The sequence below is a fragment of the Pempheris klunzingeri genome, chromosome 21, assembly GCF_042242105.1.
Source record: "Pempheris klunzingeri isolate RE-2024b chromosome 21, fPemKlu1.hap1, whole genome shotgun sequence".
Classification (NCBI taxonomy): domain Eukaryota; kingdom Metazoa; phylum Chordata; class Actinopteri; order Acropomatiformes; family Pempheridae; genus Pempheris; species Pempheris klunzingeri.
Genome location: NC_092032.1, coordinates 20462417 through 20474960, shown reverse-complemented (window position 1 = coordinate 20474960; position 12544 = coordinate 20462417). Strand labels below are relative to the sequence as shown.

The window sequence follows — 12544 nt, the reverse complement described above, 5'->3', positions numbered from 1 at the left end:
CATGCTCAGTTCTAACACCCCCCAGACTAGATTCTGTGAGTGTCTGAGCTGTCTGCCTTTCTCCTGCCTCAGCTTTGCCTCCTGGTTGTTCATGCAGTCTCTCTCATTCCAGCTCTGCTTGGTGAAGAGGAGGCCATGTGACTCTGGTCCCATCTGATGTCGCCCCAGTTCCCCCCAGATCCATGTTCTTCAGGTACGTTTACTATCTAGAATTTAGTCGTCCTGATTGTCTGAACTGTAACTTTCTAGTGGTCTGTTCTGAACACAGCTCATCCACTGTGTGTCTGCTGCTCTTCCTCAGGTTTCTTTGATTTGTTTCCCCGTTAAACTTTAGTTTGGGGCCAGTTTCTCCTGATCCAGATCAAGCTTCTAAAAACAGGGTGTCGTGTGCTGTAAAGATTGTGAAGCATGTTTGGGGAAAATGTAGAGTTAGTGATGTTCGGCTCTATAAATGAAACTGACTTGACTACTAACAGTGTTTAGTACCTCAAAGTCTCCAGTCTGCAGTCTGGACTCTCCACAAGATCAGACAGCAGCTTCACTCCTGAATCCTGCAGCTCGTTTCCAAACAGCTCCAGCTCTCTCAGATGGGAGGGGTTGGACTTCAGAGCTGAGGCCAGATGAGCACAGCTGACCTCTGACAGACTGCAGCCACTCAATCTGAATAAAGAATAAATGATGGAGCTAAAAATCCATATAAAATGCAGTCAGAAGTGTTGAGGGTTTGAATCTGCAGCTCAGCATCACTGTGTCCTCATCAATGAGCTTTTCCCTAAAAGGAGCAGAGAGACTTTCTCATTGTGTTACTGTGGATCAGCATCATGTCCACCTTCTACGGACAAATAACCATTAATAACATGCTGCTGATCTCAGTCAGGTCTGGAAGATCAATACTTTTCTGGTCTGAAGGATCAATATGATTGATCAGACATCGATCAGCACATTGGAACAGAAGTAGGAACATTTCTGCTTCAGGAGGTAAACGTGATCCATTTAAAAACAGATAATGATTCAGGGGATCTTCTGAATGTAGATGTGACCATTTACCAATAATTCTGAGCATGAACTCACTTTAACCACCAACAGAGGACATTTTCTACACTTTCTTCAACAAACACAGATCTGTTGTGGCTGCACACTGAATTCAATCCAGGAAACATGAAAATATGAACAAGAGGATATTTACATCTTTAATGTTGTTAGTTATATATGAACAGAAATGAGGTTCAGTTGTTAACTGAACACATCAGATCTACAATAGTGACAGAAGATGGCGCCACAGATGGCAGCCTCGGTACTTCGCTCTCTGGTACTTTGCATGTTTTTTTGTGTTTTTCCGGCTTTCTGCTTCCCTTCTCTGGTCACTTCACCAGGGAGGAACTTTTAAACATCGGAAAGTCCACTCCCTGGCTAATAAGATGGACGAACTGCTGCTTCTCAACTCAAAAAACACGGACTTCAGCAGATCCGCCGCCCTGTGCTTCACTGAAACCTGGCTCAGTGAACACATCCCGGACGCCGCACTCCAGCTGCCAGGATACCAGGTGTTCTGAGCGGACCGCAGCACAGTGCTCTCAGGGAAAACGAAGGGAGATGGAATCTTCTTCTACATCAATGAAAGTTGGTGTAGAGACGTCACAGTGCTGTCCAAGTCATGTAGCCCTCTCCTTGAGACTTTATTTACGAACTGTAAACCGTTTTATTCACCGTGGGAGTTCTCCTCGTTTGTCCTGGTCGGTGTCTACATCCCACTGCAGGCCTGTGTAACAGAGGCATTACAACAGCTGGCCGACCAGATAACAGAAGTGGAGAAAAAACACCCAGACTCCCTGCTCATCATTCTGGGGGATTTCAACAGAGAAAACCTCACCTTAAGTGTCCCACCAGAGGGGCTCACACTCTGGACCACTGCTACACTGTGTTAAAGGATGTTTATCGCTCTGTCCCCCGTGCAGCCTTAGGACTCTCCGACCACTGTCTGATTCATGTCATTCCGACCTGCAGGCAGAAATTAAAAACTTCTAAACCTGTGGTAAGGACCGTGAGGAAGTGGACAGAGGAGTCAAAGCTGAAGTTACAGGCCTGCTTTGACTGCTCTGATTGGGGCGTCTTTGAAGCTGCAGCAACAGACGTCAACGAACTTACAGACACTGTGACATCCTACATCGGCTTTTGTGAGGACATGTGTGTGCAGACCAAAACCATCTGCACATACAACAACAATAAACCTTGGTTCACACCTAACCGCAGGAAGCTGCGTCAGACCAAGGAGGAGGCCTACAGAAGTGGGGATCAGGTCCTGTTCAAGCAGGAGAGCTACAGTGAGAGGCTGAAAAACAACCTCTCAGCCAACGACCCTGCGTCAGATTGGAGAAGCCTGCAGCACATCACCAGCTACAGGAGACCATCCCTCCACCCTGAAGGAAACCTCAGACTGGCTGACGACCTCAACAGCTTCTACTGTAGGTTTCACAAGCAATTCACACCTCCCAACCACACAACTGGACTCCCTGCACGCTCCACCATCATCCTGGTCCCCAAGAAGCCCTCCATCACAGGATTAAATGACTACAGGCCCGTCGCCCTGACATCTGTGGTCATGAAATCCTTTGAGAGACTGGTGTTGAGCCACCTGAAGGACATCACAGGCCCCTTGCTGGACCGCCTGCAGTTTGCCTACTGGGCAAACAGGTCAGCAGATGATGCAGTCAATGTGGGACTGCACTTCATCCTGCATCACCTCGACTTCCCAGGGACGTACGCGAGGATCCTGTTCGTGGACTTCAGCTCGCCGTTTAACACCGTCATCCCTGAAATCCTGCACCAAAAACTCACCCAGCTCACTGTGCCCACCTCCACCTGTCAGGGGATCACCAGCTTTTTGACTGACAGGAGGCAGCAGGTGAGGCTGGGGAGCACCGCTTCCAGCACCCGGACCATCAGCACTGGCACCCCCTAGGGCTGCGTCCTCTCCCCACTGCTCTTCTCCCTCTACACCAGCGACTGCACCTCAGGGAACTCTTCTGTGAAACTCCTGAAGTATGCTGACGACACCACGGTATTCGGTCTGATCCAGGACAGTGACGAGTCAGCATACAGACAGGAGATGGAACAGCTGGTCCACTGGTGCAGTCAGAACCACCTGGAGCTGAACCCGCTCAAGACTGTGGAGATGACAGTGGACTTCAGGAGAAATGCCCCGACACCCGTCCCCCCTCACCATCCTCAACAGCACAGTGTCTACTGCGGACTCCTTCAAGTTTCTGGGATCCACAATTTCCCAGGACCTGAAGTGGACTCAGCACATAGACTCTGTCCGGAAAAAGGCCCAACAGAGGTTGTACTTCCTGTGTCAGCTCAGGAAGTTTAACCTGCCACAGGAGCTGCTGATCACCTTCTACACAGGACAGGAACAGACTGCAAAGGACAATCAGCTCTGCAGAGAGAATAATTGGAGCCGATCTGCCCTCCATCCAGGACTTGTACCTGTCCAGGGTAAGGAGGAGGGCAGGTAACATCTCTGCAGACCCCTCACACCCTGCACAGAAACTCTTCAAACTCCTCCCGTCTGGTAGGCGCTACAGGTCACTGTACACCAAAACCAGCAGACATCGAGACAGTTTCTTCCCCCAGGCCGTCACCCTGATGAACTCCCACTAGCCTCAGAGTCTCAGGATCCACTGCAAATAATTCCACCCCCCGCACATTTGAAACTTTTGCACTACTCTCTTTGCACTGCAATTTGCGCTACACCTACCTCCATTGTATATATATTGTCAAAGAGTTCTATATTGTTTATATTGTCTTGTTCTTTCCTTCACTGTACATAGAGAGTCAAGTTTCACCAAGTCAAATTCCTTGTTTGCCTGTTAAAACTTGGTCAATAAAGTTGATTTGATTTGATTTGATTTGAGAGAGTCAGTGAACTGACCTCAGAGTCTCCAGTCTGCAGTCTGGACTCTCCAGAAAACCACACAGCAGCTTCACTCCTGAATCCTGCAGCTCGTTCTCACTCAGCTGCAGCTCTCTCAGATGGGAGGGGTTGGACTTCAGAGCTGAGGCCAGAGGAGCACAGCTGACCCCTGACAGTCTGCAGTCCTTCAATCTAAATAAAGAATAAATAAAGTGAAATGATTTATTAATTCAGGACAATATTCCTCTGAAGACCAACCTGCCAGGGGTGTCTGATCGTTGGCTTGGAGGTCAAAACTAGAACATATCCGACAACACTGACACAATTTACAGAGCACCATCAAATTAAAGATGTAAGGTTTGGAGGACATGTGGATTTTAGATGAAGGACAGAAAAGTGGACCAAAGTGTGGCCGTCTGAAAGGTCTGCAGAACGGAGAACAAGCACAGTGGAAGCACGACAGATGTCAGCACTCACCTGGTGACTATGTGGGCGACAATGGAGACTGAGAGTGACGGCTTTGGTGACGTGCTAAATACATTAGAGCCCATGTGCAGGACAGCAAGTAGCATTGGGGGCTAGCCTCTACTGCTGCCTCGGTAGTTCGCTCTGAGCTCTGAGTTCCTTAACGAGGTGGGGGTGTCGCATTGATCTACAGGTCATTCTGTCTGTTTAAACTCCAGACTTTCTCCATAAATTCAGCTCATTTGAGGCTCTTGTGGTAAAAGGATCTCTATCCAGTAGAAAACAGCTTTGTCCCAGAAACAGGCTCTTCCATGGGCTCTTCTAGAAACCACCTGACTCTCACTGATGTCTTCAGCGATTCTGATTGGATTTTTAATACTGCTGATTTCATTATTCACCTCTATGAAAAGCCTTTTTGCCACTTTTGGTTGTTCTCAGTTTGCACATGCTCAGTTCTAACACCCCCCAGACTAGATTCTGTGAGTGTCTGAGCTGTCTGCCTTTCTCCTGCCTCAGCTTTGCCTCCTGTGTGTTCATGCAGTCTGCTCTCATTCCAGCTCTGCTTGGCCCATCTGATGTCGCCCCAGTTCCCCCCAGATCCATGTTCTTCAGGTACGTTTACTATCTAGAATTTAGTCATCCTGATTGTCTGAACTGTGACTTTCTAGTGGTCTGTTCTGTACACAGGTCATCCACTGTGTGTTTGCTGCTCTTCCTCAGGTTTCTTTGATTTGTTTCTGTCACATCCCAGCCAGGGATGTGTGTTTTTGTCGTGTTTTGGTTGTGTCCACAGAGGGTGATGAGGTGTGTGCTTGCCTGCAGCCCTGCCCATTAATTGGCAATCAGTAGCCAGCTGCGGAGGATTTTGGCTGGCTGCTGAGCAGGACAAAGGGAGGAGATACTCTGGCACTCGAGGAGAGCAGAGCAGAACAGAGGAGAGCAGAGCACAGGTGGAGTGACCAGAACCAGGACGGCAGCGGAGAGGGACTGGTGCCTCTGGGCCGTGTGTGTTCGTTTGGCTGCCTACATACTGCTTTTCCTTCTTGGTCTCTCCCCCGTTCCCTCTCCACCTTTCTCCCCCTGTCGGTGTTGTGTGTGTCTGTGTGTCACTGTCTAGAACCGGTTCTGACCCAGGAAGACTGGGAGATGCAGGAGAGTGGGAGTTCTGGGCCACGCACTGAGGGTCCGGCTGCCCCTTTCACCGCCCCTGGGCGAGAGGCGCAATTGGCTGAGTGAGGGGAACAGCCTGAGGGCCCACACTGCTGATACAGGAACCGCTTGCTGTGAGCCAAGGACGTCTGCTGGAATGACGCACATGCAGGGAGGACATTAGGCCTCACCAGGAGCAGCCCTGGACGGACTTGGGGTGCCCAAGTAGGGGAAACTGGACTGGTTGGGGTTTGTGTTCTTTTTGTTTGCTCCGCTGGGGGAGTGGGCCTCATGGGCGGCCAGGGGCGAGCCGCCAGTCCCCCCAGACGGAGCTAGTTATTTAATTTGTTTGTCTGTCTGTCCGTCTGTCCATCTGTGTGTGGGTCCCCCCCCCTTCTGGTTACGGGTGTACAGGTGGTTACAGCACACTGCCAGCAGCATAGTGTGGGTTGCGGTGACTTAACTGTGTGGTTATGAATTGTGTGTGCGGTGCCACTGTAATGCAAATGCTCTGAAACCTTTTTACTCACGTGTGTTTTCTATAGACTGTTAGAACTGCCTGGCTAGTGTGTCTGCTGATTGTGATGGTCTGACGAGTGTACCAAGAGGGGGGGCCAAATAAACTGTTAAACTGCATCCTGTTTGATTCATGTTGCTGGTGGCCGGGGATCCAATAAGGACCTAATAAGGGAGTGGGCCCAGGTCACAACACTGTAAATTTTTGGTGTTGTTCGGCAGGATCCCTTTTACCACAGCAACATGGAACAACAGCAGCAGCCTGCAGAAGCCACAGGTGGGCTGGTAACAGGGGCTTTCCCTTGGTTTTTAGGGGGACCCTGGATCCCTAACTTTGGCATGGAAGGATCTGAACAGTTTTGAGTGGCAGAAAAACCTTGAGGTGTGTTTGAGGGCTTTGTCGTTAGACCATAACCAAAAAATTGATCTTGTGATGGGGGCTTTACAAGGGGAACCTAAAAGAGAAGTTGAACTGCTTGCAGAGAATCAGAAGGACACAGTAGACAAAATTTTTGACTTCCTAGCAAAGCTGTATGGGCGCAAGGCAGGGTTAGCAGAGTTACGGGGGGCTTTCTTTACTTGCAGGCAGCACTCAGGGGAGGGGGTGGGCTCGTTCATCCTGCGTCTCCGTGAGTGTCACTACAGGTGGAGGCAGAAGGAACCGACCGAAGGCGGTGATGATGAAGCTTTGAGGAGCCAGCTGGTGGCTGGTCTACAAGGAGGTACAGTCAAGCAGGAGCTTCAGCGCATGATCCGACGGACCCCAGCACTCTCATTCTCGGAGGTCTGTGCAGAGGCTCGGGAAATGGAGCGAGAGGGTGTTCCTGGGGGGAGCTCCGGAGAAGCTGAGACCTGTCGGGCCTACCTTCCGCCCTCACCAAGCCAAGATGGTCATCCAGGTGATCTTCCAACTAGCTTGGAGGCCTTAAAGGTGAGCCTGAAGGAAGATCTACTTAAAGAGCTGCGGGAACAGGTGAGGGAGCTTCAGGAGACCCTGGTGAGTGAGCTGAGATCGGACACTGGGGGTAACTCGGCCGGCCCGCCAGTTTCCAGATCATGCCGGTCACGCCGGGGTGCTGCTCCTGGTGCAGTTGCCCGATGGGATGAACAAGGACGGCCCATTTGTCTGCACTGCGAGCGACCTGGACACATGCGGAGGGAGTGTCCCGACCTGCGGGCCCCGACCCGAGAATATTCTGCAGCAACCCGGGAAGTCCGATTAAAGGTTGAGGCTGGGGACATTGAGCCGACCCTGCGAGAGGCCCTAGTGGGGGACAGTCCTGAGATTCAGGTCCTGGCTGCAGGGAGACCAGTGCCATGCTTGGTAGACACTGGCTCCCAAGTGACTCTTTTCAGCCGCACGGTATTTGAACGGTATGTGAAGGGGGTGGAGATGCTGGGTGCCGAGGAGGTTCCATGGCTTACCCTCCGTGCTGTGAATGGACTGAATCTGCCATATATAGGCTATGCTGTAATGGACTTTACAGTGGCGGGTGTGGTGGTTCCCCGGCGCGGGGTGGTGATTGTGGAAGACCAGCACCTGCCAGCTCCACATGGGATCCTAGGAATGAATGTCATCCGACATTGTTGGGAGTTGCTGGAACAAAAAGGGGGGACTCACCGTTCTGTGTTTGTATCCTCTCTCCCTAGGCCAGCCCGAACAGTGTGGAGCCAGGCTTTTGCAGTATGCCGGCGCCTGCAGACAATCATGGAGGTACCAAGAGAGGCACCTTCTGCCCGTCTTCGGACTTCAGGTTCTCGAATACTTCAGCCCCAGTCTGAGGCCGTGGTCTGGGCTGAGGTACCTTTGGGACAGCTGAGGGATGGTGACCAAGTGCTGATCGAAGATTTCCGTGGTGGCCAGCAAGAATGGTGTGTGGGCAGAGCTCTGGCAATAGTGCGAGACGGACGAGTGCCACTCCGCATCTGCAACCTCCACTCCTTCCCAGTAGAGTTGCCTACGCACCGCCCCCTGGCACACATTGAGAAAGTTGGGCTCGATGCCATACAACTGCCCAATGAGCTGGTGTTGCGGTCTCAAGGTGAGCAGGTGGTGGAGGTAGAAGTTCGACCGGTTAGCCATGCCTTACCGCAGCATCTGAGTCCCTTGGAGGAGCAGGGTGAGGGCCTGACACCGGAAGAGAGAGGTCAGCTGCACCGGGTATTGGAGAAGTGGCAGCAGGTCTTCGCAAGGGATGAGGATGACCATGGCCGAACAGATGCGGTGTACCATCATATTCCAACTGGTGCGGCGGCCCCTATACGAGAGCGCTATAGGCCTGTCCCCCCTAGTTTGTATGCGGAGATGAGGGAGCTGCTTCATGGGATGTTAGAGGGGGGAGTAATTGGGGAGAGTTCAAGCCCTTGGGCCGCCCCTGTCGTCCTGGTCAGGAAAAAGGATGGTGGGTGGCGATTCTGTGTGGACTATCGGAAGCTCAATGAGGTGACCCACAAGGATGCATACCCTCTGCCCCGTATTGAGGAGTCCCTCACTGGAATGAAGGAGGCCCTCTGGTACTCTACACTTGACCTGGCAAGTGGGTACTGGCAGGTGGAGGTGCACCCTGACAATCGAGAGAAAACCGCCTTTGCTACGCCCATGGGCCTTTATGAGTTTGAGCGCATGCCCTTTGGATTATGCAATGCCCCAGCCATCTTCCAAAGACTTATGCAGCGCTGTCTTGGGGACAAGGTGAATGACTTCCTGTTGATATACCTTGACGATATAATCTTGTTTTCCCCTGACTTTCCTTCCCATCTAGACCACTTGGAGCAGGTCTTTCAGAGGCTGGAGGCCCATGGACTGAAGTTACAGCCAGGGAAGTGCAGCCTGTTCCAGCGTTCAGTCAGGTATCTGGGCCATGTCGTTAGCCAGAATGGAGTTGCCACGGATCCTGAGAAAACGGCAGCGGTACAGGCATGGCCCATCCCGAACACAGTGAGAGAGGTGAGGTCTTTTCTCGGGTTCGTAGGATACTACAGGAGGTTCATCCCCAAGTTCTCGAAACGGGCGGCAGCGTTGCATGCGTTGTTGAGGGGGGTCGGTGGAGCATCACGGGCAAGTGTGCAGTGGACAGAGGAGTGTCAGGAAGCCTTCGAGGATTTGAAACAAGCCTTGGTGAGTGCCCCAGTGTTGGCCTATGCCGATTACGCCCTGCCGTTCCGCCTGTACACCGACACTAGTCTCCTGGGATTGGGGGCAGTCCTCACGCAAGTGCAAGGAGGTAAGGAGAGGGTGGTTGCCTATGCCAGCAGGGGCCTGCATGACACTGAGAAGAATGATAACAACTACAGTGCTTTCAAGTTGGAATTGTTGGCCCTTAAATGGGCGGTGACGGAAAAATTCAAGGATTACTTGTGGGGCATGCCTTGTGTTGTATTCACAGACCATCGACCTCTCTTGCACTGGAAGACTGCAAAATTGGGTGCCGTCGAGCAGCGTTGGGCTGGGCAGCTGGCATCCTATGGTTTTGAAGTCCGCTACAAGCCGGGGCTGGAAAATCGAGATGCAGTCTAGGCAGCCTGGCCAGGGTGCAGTCGGTCAGGTAGGGGCCGATGGTGAGGTTGACTGGGCGGTGAAGCAAGGAGGTGACCCTATATTGGCAGAGGTGCAGCAGTGGAGAATGGCTGGGTCCAATGCCCCTACTGCCGAGATGCGGCAGGAGTTGTCTAGTGCTAGCCGAGCCCTGCTAAACAACTGGGAGCAGCTGCAGGTGCGTAGTTGGGTACTCGTACACCAACTGCCTGGGAAGAGGAATGGGCTGTAGTTGTCCCACAAAGCGAGCGCCAGACCGTATGGAGGGAGTTTCATGAGGCACTGGGGCATGCTAGGGGAAGGCGGATGACGAAGGCCCTTCGTGTTCGATTCTTCTGGCCAGGCTTGAAGAAAGATGTGGAGGCCTGGGAGAAAACATGCCCTCGTTGCCTGGTTGGGTCAGCCGGGCGTGGGGAGTGGCCTCCCATGCGAGGCATAGAGACATGTTATCCGTGGGAAGTCCTTGCCATTGATTTTCTTTCTCTGGGGCGACCCGCAGATGCACGACCATATGTGTTGGTGGCAATTGACCTGTTCTCCCGCTATGCCTTTGCAGTGTCTACCCGTGACCAGACAGCCGAAACGGCAGCACGGGTCCTCTGGAGGGAGGTGTTCCAGCCCTATGGGTGTCCAGAGAAGCTGTTGTCGGATCAGGGCCCGGCCTTTGAGTTGCAGCTTATTCCCCAGCTGTGCACAGTGTATCGGTGTAGGAAGATCCGGACCACACCATATAGGCCCCAGGGAAATGGAGCCTGTGAGAGATGGAACCAGACCCTACTTCACCTGATGAACACCTTGACACCAGCTGATCAACAGAGGTGGGTGGAACATCTACCAGACTTGGTCCAGGCTTACAATAGCACTCCACACAGTAGCACAGGGTTGGCCCCCTTCTTTGTGCTATTTGGCCGCCATCCCCGCTTACCTATAGACCAGAGCTGGGGGGTGGATGGTAGTTGGGATACGGGAGGAGCCGGAGAATGGCTCCACGCCCACCGCCAAAGGCTACAGGAAGCCATCAAGGTGGTCAAGCAGCAGGCGGGATTGAGACAGGAACAGGACCAGCGCCGATGCAGCCGTCGAGTGAGGGGGCTGCCCCTGTTGCCAGGTGAGAGGGTCCTTGTACGGAATTTTAGACGAAGGGCCAAAGGGAAGTTGGGTCCATATTGGGACCCACATCCACAGGTGGTGGTATGCCAGCCGGACCCCCAAGGGCCAGTATACAAGGTGCGCCCTGAAGATGGCGAAGGACCCATCCGCACCCTGCATCGTCGCCATCTGCGTTGCTGCCCCCCTGGATGCAATCCACGACCTCTGGAGATCGTAGGTGGGCGGGTTGGTAGGGCAGGTCAGGGGGTGGTCCCAAGGTCAGAGGGGCGGGTGTTGGGCTGGCCCGGTGAGTTGTCAAGGGTGGTTCCTGAAGGGGATGGGGAAATTCCGTTAGGGGTTCCTGAACCAGTGCTGAGGCAGGAGGGGGCTGGGGTCCCAGAGCAAGCTGGGGTGAGGGAACAGCTAATAGAACCATCAGTTCCTAGGAGGTCACAGAGGGCTAACTTTGGGGTTAAGCCGGCCCGATATGGGCAGTAGATAGTCGGGACAACCATAGTTTTAGTGTGGGGGAGTGTCACATCCCAGCCAGGGATGTGTGTTTTTGTCGTGTTTTGGTTGTGTCCACAGAGGGTGATGAGGGGGAAGGGTGTGTGCTTGCCTGCAGCCCTGCCCATTAATTGGCAATCAGTAGCCAGCTGCGGAGGATTTTGGCTGGCCCAGGAAGACTGGGAGATGCAGGAGAGTGGGAGTTCTGGGCCACGCACTGAGGGTCCGGCTGCCCCTTTCACCGCCCCTGGGTGAGAGGCGCAATTGGCTGAGTGAGGGGAACAGCCTGAGGGCCCACTCTGCTGATACAGGAACCGCTTGCTGTGAGCCAAGGACGTCTGCTGGAATGACGCACATGCAGGGAGGACATTAGGCCTCACCAGGAGCAGCCCTGGACGGACTTGGGGTGCCCAAGTAGGGGAAACTGGACTGGTTGGGGTTTGTGTTCCTTTTGTTTGCTCCGCTGGGGGAGTGGGCCTCGTGGGCGGCCAGGGGCGAGCCGCCAGTCCCCCCAGACGGAGCTAGTTATTTAATTTGTTTGTCTGTCTGTCCGTCTGTCCATCTGTGTGTGGGTTTCCCCCCCCCCCCCCCCTTCTGGTTACGGGTGTACAGGTGGTTACAGCACACTGCCAGCAGCATAGTGTGGGTTGCGGTGACTTAACTGTGTGGTTATGAATTGTGTGTGCGGTGCCACTGTAATGCAAATGCTCTGAAACCTTTTTACTCACGTGTGTTTTCTATAGACTGTTAGAACTGCCTGGCTAGTGTGTCTGCTGATTGTGATGGTCTGACGAGTGTACCAAGAGGGGGGGGGCCAAATAAACTGTTAAACTGCATCCTGTTTGATTCATGTTGCTGGTGGCCGGGGATCCAATAAGGACCTAATAAGGGAGTGGGCCCAGGTCACGACACTGTTTCCCCGTTAAACTTTAGTTTGGGGCCAGTTTCTCCTGATCCAGATCAAGCTCCTAAAAACAGGGTGTCGTGTGCTGTAAAGATTGTGAAGCATGTTTGGGGAAAATGTAGAGTTAGTGATGTTCGGCTCTATAAATGAAACTGACTTGACTACTAACAGTGTTTAGTACCTCAGAGTCTCCAGTCTGCAGTCTGGACTCTCCACAAGATCAGACAGCAGCTTCACTCCTGAATCCTGCAGCTCATTTCCAAACAGCTCCAGCTCTCTCAGATGGGAGGGGCTGGACTTCAGAGCTGAGGCCAGATGAGCACAGCTGACCTCTGACAGACTGCAGCCACTCAATCTGAATAAAGAATAAATGATGGAGCTAAAAATCCATATAAAATGCAGTCAGAAGTGTTGAGGGTTTGAATCTGCAGCTCAGCATCACTGTGTCCTCATCAATGAGCTTTTC

At 52.7% G+C, this 12544-nt stretch overlaps 1 protein-coding gene across 2 annotated transcripts in view; it reads right to left on the bottom strand.

Annotated features, from left to right (window-relative positions):
- Positions 1–12544, bottom strand: part of LOC139221065 (NLR family CARD domain-containing protein 3-like) — a 191847-nt gene that overhangs the window by 21107 nt on the left and 158196 nt on the right. The gene's annotated exons all lie outside the window — the stretch shown is intronic.